This window comes from Macaca fascicularis, chromosome X (assembly GCF_037993035.2).
Source record: "Macaca fascicularis isolate 582-1 chromosome X, T2T-MFA8v1.1".
Classification (NCBI taxonomy): domain Eukaryota; kingdom Metazoa; phylum Chordata; class Mammalia; order Primates; family Cercopithecidae; genus Macaca; species Macaca fascicularis.
Window position 1 is genome coordinate 155,721,629 of NC_088395.1, and position 12,385 is coordinate 155,734,013.

Sequence of the window (12,385 nt, forward strand, 5' to 3'; positions counted from 1 at the left end):
ATTATGTTTCAATAAATGGTGGTACAACTGGATAAATGAGGAAAGTGCACCTCGACTCTTAAACTCACAACATATACAAAAATTTATGTAACATGGATCATAGACCTAAATGTCATATACACAACTATAAAATGTCCAAAACACATATGAAAAAAAATACTTGCAACCCAGGGTTAGGCAAACATTTCTTAGATGGGATATGAAATTGGACTTCTCCAAAATGAAAAACTCTTACTCTCCAAAAGATATCTATCATTAAGAAAATGACAGCCAAGCCACAGACTAGACGACCATACTCTGAAAACACGTATCTGACAAAGTAATCCGTATCCAGTATATAAAAAGGACTTTTACAACTAAAAAAATAAGCAAACAAGCCAATTAAAAATGGCCAAAAAATTCAGAGACATCCCATCAAAGAAGGCATACAAAAAGCAAATAAGCACACAACAAATACTCAGTATTTTCAGGTGTTAGGACAATGCAAATTAAAACCACAATGAGATAAGATTACACACACACTAGAACTCTTACATATGCTGGTGGGAATGCAAAATAGTACAGCCACTTTAGAAAACATTTTGGAAGTTTCTTATACAGTTAAGTGTATACTTCTTCTATGGCCCAGCAATCCCACACCTAGGTATTTTACTCAAGAAAAATGAAAACATATGTCCACACAAAGACTTGTAATCAAATATTCAAAGAAGCTTTATTCATAATTGCCACTGGTAACAACTCACATATCCATAACTGGTGAATGGTTAACCCAATTTTGGTATATCCATTCAATGGAATACTAATCAGCAGTAAAAAGTAACAAACTACAGGTGAAAAGAACAACACTGATGAATCTAAAACACACTATAAGTAAAATAATTCAGATTGAAAACACAAGATACTGTACAATGCTACTTATTTGACATTCTGGAAAGGGCAAAACTCTAGACACAGAAAACAGATCAGTGCGGTTACAGATAAGGAACAGAAAGCTTAGATGTTAAGTAACTTGTCTAAGAGCTCAGAGTTGGGAGTCAAACTCTTTGACTCCAAAATCCTTTTAATTCAGTATTATACTAAACAAGTTTTACACTGATAAATGAACATGTTCAGAAAAGCATCTGAATAAGTATCTGCTGAGTAGCTAACGGGTCTCCACTCGGGAAGATTAAGGATAGTCTTTATACTCTTTTGCTTATGATATCTGAGTTTTCTGTAAGGTACGTGTACTATTTTCGCACTATGAAAAATAACACAAGAAACTTCGATTGGAAAAAAGGGAGGAGGGTTGTAAGAAGATGGGACCTACAAAATTAAACTCAGAAGTAAGCCTCTAAGAGAGAAAACTATGCTGGGAAGACCATGAGATTCAGAGGGGTTGCTAACAAAAATATACATAGCATCACTGTGTCATAGTATTCTTACCCGTAAAGTTAGGGCAATAATATGTACCCCATAAGGTGGCTACGAATGTAAGATAATGAGTATAACAAGTGCTTTGTATAAAGCACTAAGTCAGTGGCTCTCAAAGTTTTTAGTATCAAAAATTTTGACGTTTAACTCTTAGAAAGGACTCCGTTTCAGTCTTAACAATTACTGAGGATCCCAAAGAGCTCTTGTTGATGTGGGTTATCCCTATTGGTATTTAATATTTCTGATACAGTGGTTATTCAAAAAATATCTACTCTTTAAAGGTAATAATAAACACATTACATACTAACATAAATAACATTATTTAAAAACATTTCCAAATCCAACACAAATTTAGTGAGAGCAGCAGCACTGTTTCTACAGTTTAGCAAAATTTTAAATGTATGATTTCATAGAAGACGCCTAGATTCTAATATCTACATTGACATTCATTCTGTTGCAATACATTGTTTTGGTTCAAGTATATGAAGAAAATCTGGCCTCACAGAGATGTGTAGTTTGTAGAAGACTACGTGCTCGCAAACGAGACGTTCCCGATAAGTCCTGCTCTTGCAAATGAAGCAGGGCGTAGGGGGCTTGTTTATGTGTAAACATCTTGAAAATCCAGAAAGTCAGGGAAAGGTCAGAAAAACAACAATGTGTCTTGTGACTTGGCAACATTCCACAAACGACTGTATAAAATAAAGCAGAGCGCGCCATTTGAGGCGGCCGCCATGTTTGTCTTGTCTCGTGTTGTCTTGTGTGTTCATTCCTTTGTTTAGGAAACATGCGGACCCCAACAGTAGTTAGAAAAGAACTATTTTAATAGCTCTTTCAGATAATGGTAGATATTCAACAGGACACTGAAACTCAACAAGTGGTAGTTTCTTAAAGGTTAACTGCGATGTGGAATCCGGAATCATATCAATGACCTTTTTGTACTCTGCTACACTGAAATCCACTGGTCTCTCTTATACTTTCAGTGAATCTTTTATCCCAGCATTATTATATAATACAATGTAGGTTGACTGGAAAATATTGGTTTACTGAGTTATAAAGAGCTTTCAAATGTCGACACATTTCATATACAATAGCAAAAAAATATCACATTACTTACCATCTCCACCGACTTCATCAGAAATATTTTAAGTACTGGGAGGCTGTCAAACTCATGGTAGTAGATACAACTTTTCAAAAATTCTGTTTTCCCCATGAAAGATCAAATTTTACCATTTATAAAAAATACCATGAGTTGTTTTCTTTGAAGGTTTGCTTCTTGCATTTTCAAGAAAATGTCTGTCAAACACCATAACACAAATAACCACAGTCTTGTCTGTCAGTTATCCTTCCAAATAAAAATGATACTCCATGAAAACAGCAGCTTGTAACTCAGGCACACATGTTTTTCCTTAAGTCAACCACTGCATTTCAGCATACAACAAGCCTTTATGCATTGTTCTCATTTCATCACATGGAATATTAAACTAGATGTGCATTCAGGGGTCAAGATTAAATGAGATTAATATTTTTCTGCTTTATCAAGGACATTCGTAAGTGAAGCTGGCATTTTTTTTAACTGCAAGTCCAGCATGTGGTGGTGAAGAATCCAGTGACAGAAGACTAGTGTAGCTGGTGCCACTGTCCTGATTTGTGCTCTGGCACCAGCTGTTTGACGCACCACTTTTGCACCACCAGTGCCAATGTCGACCAAGGCAAAGAATGTCTTAGTATTATTATTATTTTGACTTTGCGGATACCTGGAAAGGGTCTCAAGGCCCACCTCCAAGGTCTGTGGAAAACAGTCTGACAACCAGCGTACTCAATACGCATTAATTAATATTATTAATACTCGAAAACAAAAACAGGCTTTTACAAGCTGCTACAAAGAGAGGGAGAACATTTAAAGAAACCAAGATAAAAATGACTTCATCCCTTAGACTTTGGACAAGAAGAGAGCCTGTGTCAAGGTGGGGTGGAGCAGGATTCACAAGTTAATAGAAATGGAGTTATCACCACAAATACAGTGCACAATTAGTAGAGGCAGAAGTTTTCTCTCTTAAAGCAGACGGAAATATTCCAAAATCTAAAAAAACAGAGCCAATTTGTCAACTAAAGCCTGTGGCTACAAATATAATTATCAGAAACAATGGACTTGAAAACACACAATTTAAAAGAAATTAGTGGATACAAACATTAACAAATGCTAAGATAATGAAAGACACAGGATTCATATGTAAATTAGATAATAGTACAGGTAATTTTTATCCTAAAGGATTTTCAGACTATAAATAAAAAAATAGACTGCTGGTGGTGGTTGGGGGGGTAAATGCTGTAAGCTAACTTCATTATCCTCTGTAAAACAGTTTCCTTATTTAATAAAAAAAGAGAATAGTGGAACTAAAGAAAAGGGAAGTACCAAAATGTTTTAAATGCTGGAAAAGTGATTATTTATGTGGTTTTTGACATAATTTAAAGGAAACTTAAAATTTTATGTCTATTACATGGAAAAGAGAAAAGAAGATAAACTTACAAAAGGACACACAAAACATAATTCATGATTCAAATACTAGGGTTAGAAAAATATACATGGGCTGAATGTTCTTTTATTAATTTCCTACTGCTGCCATTCAAAACTGCCACAGACCTAGTGGCTTAAAGAGCATAAACCTAGTAGTTTAAAAAGCATAACCCTTACAGTTCTGGAGGTCAGAGTCCAATATGGGTCTTGCTAGGCTAAACTTAAGGTGTCAGCAGGACTATGCTTCTGAAGGCTCTAGGAGAGAATGTTTCTTTGCCTTTTCTAGCTCTAGAGGCTGCCACATTCCTTAGCTCATGGCCCCTTCCTCCATCTTCAAAGTCAACAATGAAGAATGCAGTCCTTCTCATACTGAATCACTCTGACCTCCTTTTCTGTCTCCCTCTTCTATATTTAAGGACCCTGTAAATACATTGGCCCCAGCCAGAGAATACAGAATAATCCATCTTAAGGTCAGCTGATTAGCAAACTTAATTCCATCTGCTACCTTAATTCCCCTTTGCCATGTAACAAAACATATTCCCTGGTTTCATGGATTAGAATGTGGACATACTTGGGGGTCATTATTCTGCCTACCACACCTCTATAAAAAGAAAGCTTGCTTCCTAGATTAAGAAAGTAAATCTGTTACATTCAAGAGTTACACTTGGAACCAAAGTCAAAAGTCGAACCAACTATCAGAAATCAGATGACAGAGGTTTAGCACGCCTGGATAAAGATAAGAGCAACAATTTACTATCTTTAAAATGAGATAAATTAGATTTCAAAGCCAAAAGTATTAAAATGCCAAGAGGACTAATAAGGAAAACCTAAATAACAAAAACCTAACGACATGACCATGGAATATGGAAATAATTTTAGAAGTTTTCTTTCTTTTTTTTTTTTTTTATTTGAGACGGAGTCTCGCTCTGTCGCCCAGGCTGGAGTGCAATGGCGGGATCTCAGCTCACTGCAAGCTCCGCCTCCCGGGTTTATGCCATTCTCCCGCCTCAGCCTCCCGAGTAGCTGGGACTACAGGCGGAGCTTGCAGTGAGCTGAGATCCCGCCACTGCACTCCAGCCTGGGCGACAGAGCGAGACTCCGTCTCAAAAAAAAAAAAAAAAAAAAAATTACTAAAATACAATTGAAACACAAAAACACCTGGGCAGCTGCCAAAACAAAACTCAGAGAAAATGTGTTCATTTCAAATGTTTAAATAAAAGTAGAAAACAAAGAAAAAAAAAAGAGGCAAAGGAAAACTAGTAAACTGAGTTTCTAAGAAATTTGGGGGGAAAGCCAAGACATGAAAATAATAAAAGTAAAGGTAGAAATATAGATATGAAAATGAAACTGATCAGTAATCCCAACAGCTGGCTTTAAAAAAAATTAAACTACAAAGCTGATCAAGTAAACCAAAGTAATATAATCAGAAAGTTCAAAAGATGTAATTCATACACATTCCTAGTTGGGGAAAGAGGATAGTATCTTAACTATATCAATATATTTGGAAGCAAAGTCTAAAAGGTGACTGCATAGCCAAAAGGAAATATCAAGCCTGATTTGCAAGAGAATACACAATAATGTGCAATAATACAGTGATAAGAAAATGCATTTACAAAAATAAGTTACAGTCATAGCCTAAACTACTTTGAGTTACTTTTCAAGAAATATTCAGACCAGATTCCAAATATAAAAATAGACTGCTTAATTCTCCACAAACCTGGGAGAATTGGGAGGTTCCGGTTTAACATTAATCACTACTTCTTAAAATGCACCTTTCCAGTTACACCTTTAGAATGGATTTATTCCACTCTCATTTGAATCTGTAGTGTTAGTATATTATGAATCACTAAGTAGTGTTACCTGGTGTCCTCTCTGAAATTTATATGGAGCTTTCTGCTCAGGCTCAAATTCCCTCTCTCCAGTTTGCAGGGTTGGGAGAATAGGTAGAGAAAAGGAAGCAGGGAGGGAGAGAATATACATAGCAAAGGAATGATGACTCTGACTGTAAAAGTTCTGGTATCTGTTTTCTGCATATCATAAGAATGCAGCTGGACTCTTTTTAGACCTATCAGTTTTTTTCCAGTGGAAGCTGCTGGCTTCCCTGGAGCACATACACGCGCCTTAACACATGCCTGCATGCACGTACACACGCACAGGCACATACGCACACACAAACTTTGGATGGCACATCCCAGTTTACAGCTTGACAGCATGGCTCCAAATGACAACCTGACATTCTCACAAACTATCAAGGGAATTGCCCCTCTTACACCTTATTAACCAAATTTAAAGTCTTTTAGTGGAGATTTTAGCTGGTTTTATTAAGATGAAAAATGTTTAAGAGCATTTAACCAGTAGATACAAAAAAGCACAAAAGCCAAATAATAGCAGAGCCCACGCCAGTAGGAAGATCTGCATTTAAGTTCCTCAACTGCTATTCATCAGCGGTGTGGTCTTGGGTGAGTTATTTTCCCCCAGGTCTGTTTCCTCATCTGATTCCTCATATACTGATTCATTAAGACAAGGGTATGTGAAAGCACTGTGTAAATGATACATTTTACCCATTCTAGTTTTAGCAGTACTATGAAAGACAAAAGTTCTGCCACACTGTAGGTAACAACCTTGTTCAGTAATCATTGTTGTCACTATTAGGTTGGAGCTGACAAAGTATGAGTCTCCACTTATAAAGCATCTAACAGAGTCCGAAGCTTTTGTCTTAAATTCCAGTCACCTTGTACAGGCATGACATATCAGGCAAAATAATTAAAAACTCAAGCTCCATATTAAAAAGCTTAACTTCTGGAGTCCTAGGAAACTATCTACAACTCCTTCAATTCACCGTCTCTCCTGTACAACAAAGATTTCCCAGTGGTAGATGTCTATTTGTACTCAACATCCACTCATTCAGCACCTAATTCAGCACCTCCAAATCCTGGCCCTTAAAGAACACAGCTAAGAACAATGTGTGTATAATTATCAAGTAATAGGAATGATATTTTTAAAGCTAGAAATTATACATTCAAATGAGATTTCTCTCCTTTAACCAGTCCCCTTGGGAGGCAATGCAGTAATTCCAATGGTACTTCATTACTCAAATCATCTTTGAAGCTTTTTTCTTGGAAGCACCTTAAGAACCTGCAGTCTGATCTTCTGACTATCCCAAATGGTACTACATTTTCACTGAGGGTGGATTCGAATTTTGGAAATGGCAGTCAGTCAGCGCCAAGGTTAGTGAATAGGATGTGTGATCAAACTAGGTGGAACTATTTTGGTTGAAAATGATAGATGATCATAAAGCAATGAGATGGATCCTCTTATGTGATATGTAAACTGACTTTAAAGGGAATTCCAGATGAGTAACAAGGAGTATGAACGATGGAATAGGTTTATACATTCTCTTTCCCCAAGTAACTTCTTTGAATGACAACACTCATTTGGATGTATAAGCGCCACTAAGAGGTTTGTTTTAATTACTTACAATTTGTAAATAGAGGGTTCCTTAGTATACTGGATCTACAATGTCATGGGGGAAAGGAGTTGTCACTTAACTAGAAATACGGCATGGCATGCAGGAAAGAGCACAGGCTTCATGAGACTGACGTGGATTCGAATCTTGACTTGGATTCTTCCTGTCTGAGAAACTTCAGGGAAGTCACAAGCTGTCAAGACTTTAAAATAAGGCTGATATCTAATTTTGCAGGGTTGTTGTAAAGATCATGGATAATGGATGCAAAGCCCCTACATTGGGCCTGGCATGTGGTGGGTACTCAAGAAGTCACAGCTATTATTAACAGCAACATCAGTAAAATCAAGACCATTTTCTGACTGTAGGTGGCTTGAGAGGACAGAACAACAAATAAGCAGTCACTTGAGTGGTAAGTAGTTCATTGACAGTATTGACAGTACACTTGTGCATTGGATACTGCTTTCTTAAAAACAATAACGTGTAAAAAACATTTGCAGTAACTAACACTATATATTTTTAATTCACACGACACATGTCATCTGCAGTGCTCATACCACACGGACCTCTTCACTACCTGAACATACCAGGCACTATCATGACCCCATGCCTTTGTGTACTTTGTCCCTTCTGAGATACGGAAAGGGGCCAGCCCCTCCACACCTATGGGTATTTCTCATCAGGTGGGACAAGAGACTGAGAAAAGAAACAAGACACAGAGACAAAGTATAGAGAAAGAACAGTGGGCCCAGGGGACTGGTGCTCAGCATATGGAGGACCCGCACCAGCACTAGCCTCTGAGTTCCCTCAGTATTTACTGATCATTATGTTTACTATCTTAGCAAGGGGAGTGTAGCAGGGCAACAGGTGGGGAGAAGGTCAGCAGGGAAACATGTGAGCAAAGGAATCTGTATCATGAATAAGTCCAAGGAAAGGTGCTGTGCCCGGATGTGCACATAGGCTAGATTTATGTTTCACTTTACCCAAACATCTCAGTGTAGCAAAGAGTAACAGAGCAGTATTGCTGCCAGCGTATCTCGCCTCCAGCCACAGGGCGGTTTTCTCCTATCTCCAAATAGAACGAATGGGAATGGTCAGCTTTACACCCAGACATTCCATTCCCAGGGACAAGCAGGAGACGGAAGCCTTCCTCTTATCTCAACTGCAAAGAGGCCTCCCTCTTTCACTACTCCTCCTCAGCACAGACCCTTTATGGGTGTCATAAGGCCCTTCCTTTCCCATGAGGCCATATCTCAGGCTGTCTCAGTGCGGGAAAACCTTGAACAATACCCAGGTTTTCTTGGGCAGAGGTCCCTGCGGCTGTCCGTAGTGCACTGTGTCCCTGGTTAATCGAGAATGGAGAATGGCGATGACTTTTACCAAGCATACTGCCTGCAAACACATTGTTAACAAGGTACATCCTGCACAGCCCTAAATCCATTAAACCTTGATTCATTACAGCACATGTTTCTGTGAGCACAGGGTTGGGGCTAAAGTTACAGGTGAACAGCATCTCAAAGCAGAAACAATTTTTCTTAGTACAGATCAAAATGGAGTTTCTTGTCTTCCTTTTCTACATAGATACAGTAACAATCTGATCTTTCTTTTCCCCACAAGATACCCTTCCAACTCTCTGGTCTGATGACAACTCTACAATTTTAGCTCAAAAGTCTGGCTCAAAAGACTAGCTCAATTCAAAACCTAGCTCAAAAGTTATTTCCATTATAGACTCTTCCCTGCCTGCTCGAGACAGAACTAGTGGCTCTGCCATTTGTACTTCCAAGACATTTGTTTTCTTTCTCTGTAATGCCTCATACTCTACTGAATTCTTATTTCCCTTTCATTTCTGCTTCTTCCACTAGGCTTATGCATTGAGAGGAGGACTATATTCCATTTATTTTTGTACTTAGAGCACCTAGTACATCGCTTGGCATGAGATAGGAACCTAGGAGATGTTTGATGAATCAATGTTCTAAATATACTTTGCAAATAACTATTAGAGGCCAGGTAGCTGTCTTTAGTGAACTATATTACCAGCAATCGCATTCCTTTTTCCTGACTTCAAACAAGGTACAAGATAACTTATATGGACTACAGAATGTCTTTTGAAGATGCAGCATATAGAAGTTTCCAAACACTACTGATCTCATCAGTACCCCATGCCCACATGACGGAACCCCTGGAGCAACATTTCTCAGCCTTTGTTCCAGTCTAGCCCACCTGAGGGATATACCACACTCTCATCAGGAGCTCACTACACAGATGACTAAGAAGGCCCAGTAGAGTTCTCACAGCCTTCCAGTGCCACATGGCTGCGAGGGTGGAAGAGCCTTCTCTGAACCAGCAACTCCCCCAAAGTAGCAGAAAATTTCAAGGCTCCGTGGTGAGTGCAGGGAGCCCACCTAATGCTACCTACTACCAGATCCCTACCACCCAAAATGCCTCAGAATCAGTTTGCCTATTCTAAGAACAGGGCTCTTTCACTGTTAGGAAGCCTCAGGCATTCAAGGAAGGACTTGTTTGTGAGTCCAGTACATCTGTTTCAGCATGTGTTAACCTGCACAACTAAAAAGCAATTATGAAAAGAAGTTCATGATCAACCAGTTCTGTGCCAGATGGAAATAGGCAGAGTGGGTCAGCTGGCAGCCCTGTACATCTGAGTGTTGACACCCGTGAATCATTCTCTGTCACTGCAGTTTCCAGAGCCTTGCCAACACGGCAATGGGTTCAGACTTACCAAGATCTAAAAGGTTGGAAAGGGGATCTGGAGCCATGACCCATGCCTTGGGACCCACCAAACCATGACAGTGACTATTTCTGTAACAAAGACATACTCTTCAAAGTAAATATAGCCATATTCTGCCTTAGTGCCATGTTATTTCCCATCTCTCCAATGGAATGGCTGCACTCTGAAGGTGGGAAGAGTGTGAGAAGAAAGAGAACCAGGCCACAGACCACCAGGAAAGCAGTGATTGAAGGCAGCAGCTCTAGATTTCTCTTATAGGCTCTGGAGAGTTATCCACTTATTTATTCAAAAAATATTTATTGAGCCAGGTACTATTCCAAGTATGCAGGCTACAATACTGACACAGTCACAGCCTTGACCCCATAGAACTTAAAGTTTAGTGGGGAGGCAGGTATTAATCAAATAAGAATCCAGACAGACACAAGGGTACAAATATGTACTATGATGGAGGAGTAGTAAATACTACAGGAACCGTAGAAACAGGGAGCAGTAAATCTGGTCAGGGAAGTCAGGAGAGCTTCCCTTAGCAAGTGCCAAGTGAGGATAAATAGCAGTTCACTAGGCCTAGAGGAGAGGAAAAGAGAGGGAAACATTCCTGGTAAAGAGAACAGTAGGTGACAAGGTTCTGGGATAGGAGGGAGATATTGAATGGATTCAAAATTAGAGGCAGGGGGCAAAGCAGTAGCATCAAGGTTTGAATCCCCAGCATAAGGTAACTTCCTGTGTACACCCCTCAGTTTTCTTTCTAGCTATTGGGAAGGCCTTCCTCAGCATTCAAGGGGACTAAAGCACATTGTCAAAAACTAGTAGTGCTCAGGAGACATGAAACACTACCAGCTAAAAAAACAAATCTGATTTACCAATAATACCTGGCCAATGTCCTCTTGAAATATCTGTAAAATTAAGGAACTCACTACCTCTGGCAACAATGAATCAGGAAAATGGCACAGTATAAAAGACCTTTAAACTTTTCAGGCAGAAATACATTTTAATCCAGGTAGAATTAAGATATTGATAAATATGTTGATAATTACTATAAATCTGCTTAGATACCAGGTATTTCATTGTAATTTCATATACTAATTTTTTTTGGGGGGGAAAGGGCTAAAGGAAAAAATGGTTAAAGGTAATATCAGTGCAGCACTATTTTGCTTTGGTAACTCTGTTAGCCTGTTTGATCACTTGAGGCAGTTTCTTGTGGCTTCTGAATTATCTGTCACCTTGCAAACAAGTCATGTAGCTTTCTATTTGTAAGGCACTTTGTAATCAATCATTAATTGGCCTCCTTACCCTGCTGAGAGATTATACTCATTCTACAGATAAAACAATAGATGAGTGAGTTGCCCAAGGGCACAAAACAATTCAGTTTTTACTTAACTTTCTTATCACCATCTCCAAATAGAAGACACACATGGCTTGTCCAGCTACAGCACCAACCCTACTACCCTGCAGACCAATCCTAACCCCTTGATGCAGCAGAGGAACGACTGCAGTTAGTTCTGTTACCTCCTCTATGCCTTCCAGGCCAGCAATGATAATGTCTGCACTGTGTTAGAGACACTAGCACTGCAGACCAGAACATGAACTCAAAGTGGAATAAGAGCACATAGAAAGTCACAATGACTCACAAGTTAAAATGTCACCATCCCTAGGGAGACTGCACCCTCAACATACAAATACTTCCCTAAAACTTCCTTTCATCCTCAACAAGCAGCCAAGACAACGGTCCCCAGAGTTGACCCCCATAGTACAGCACTGCACAGTACTGTAAGGCATCTTAAGTGTACAAGCCCTTCTTCACCCCTATGCTGAGACCGCCAGCATCTAAAGCACCTAGCATAGGTTACAGCACACAAATGTTCACTGAGCGCATGTCTTCCCAACTAGCAAATAAGGGAAATGCATACTCCCTTCGGAGAGCAGTGCACTTAAGTGATCAGTTAGGCCAACTCCTTATTTTACAGAAGGGCCAAAGAAGGGCAGAGAATCACCCAGTTACATATGGCCTGGTCTCCAATCCAAGTCTTAGGGCTCAGTTTAGTTCCACAAACATTTTATATGCCAGATACGGTGGGTGGGAGGCGCTGGGGACACTGAGATGAGCAGGAGATGGTCTCAACTTCAGGGACCTCACAGCCTGGGGGAAAGAACAGTTACAAAACAGTCGGGCAAGTGCAAGGACAGGCGCTTGAGTTCTTAGCCAGTGTTTTCTCCACACTGTCCACTGGGTGTTCCCCAGCTGGAAAAG

The 12,385-nt window shown here is 39.4% G+C and overlaps 1 protein-coding gene across 4 annotated transcripts in view; it reads right to left on the reverse strand.

Annotated features, from left to right (window-relative positions):
- Nucleotides 1-12,385, reverse strand: part of TMEM185A (transmembrane protein 185A) — a 33,349-nt gene that overhangs the window by 20,119 nt on the left and 845 nt on the right. The window lies entirely within an intron of this gene.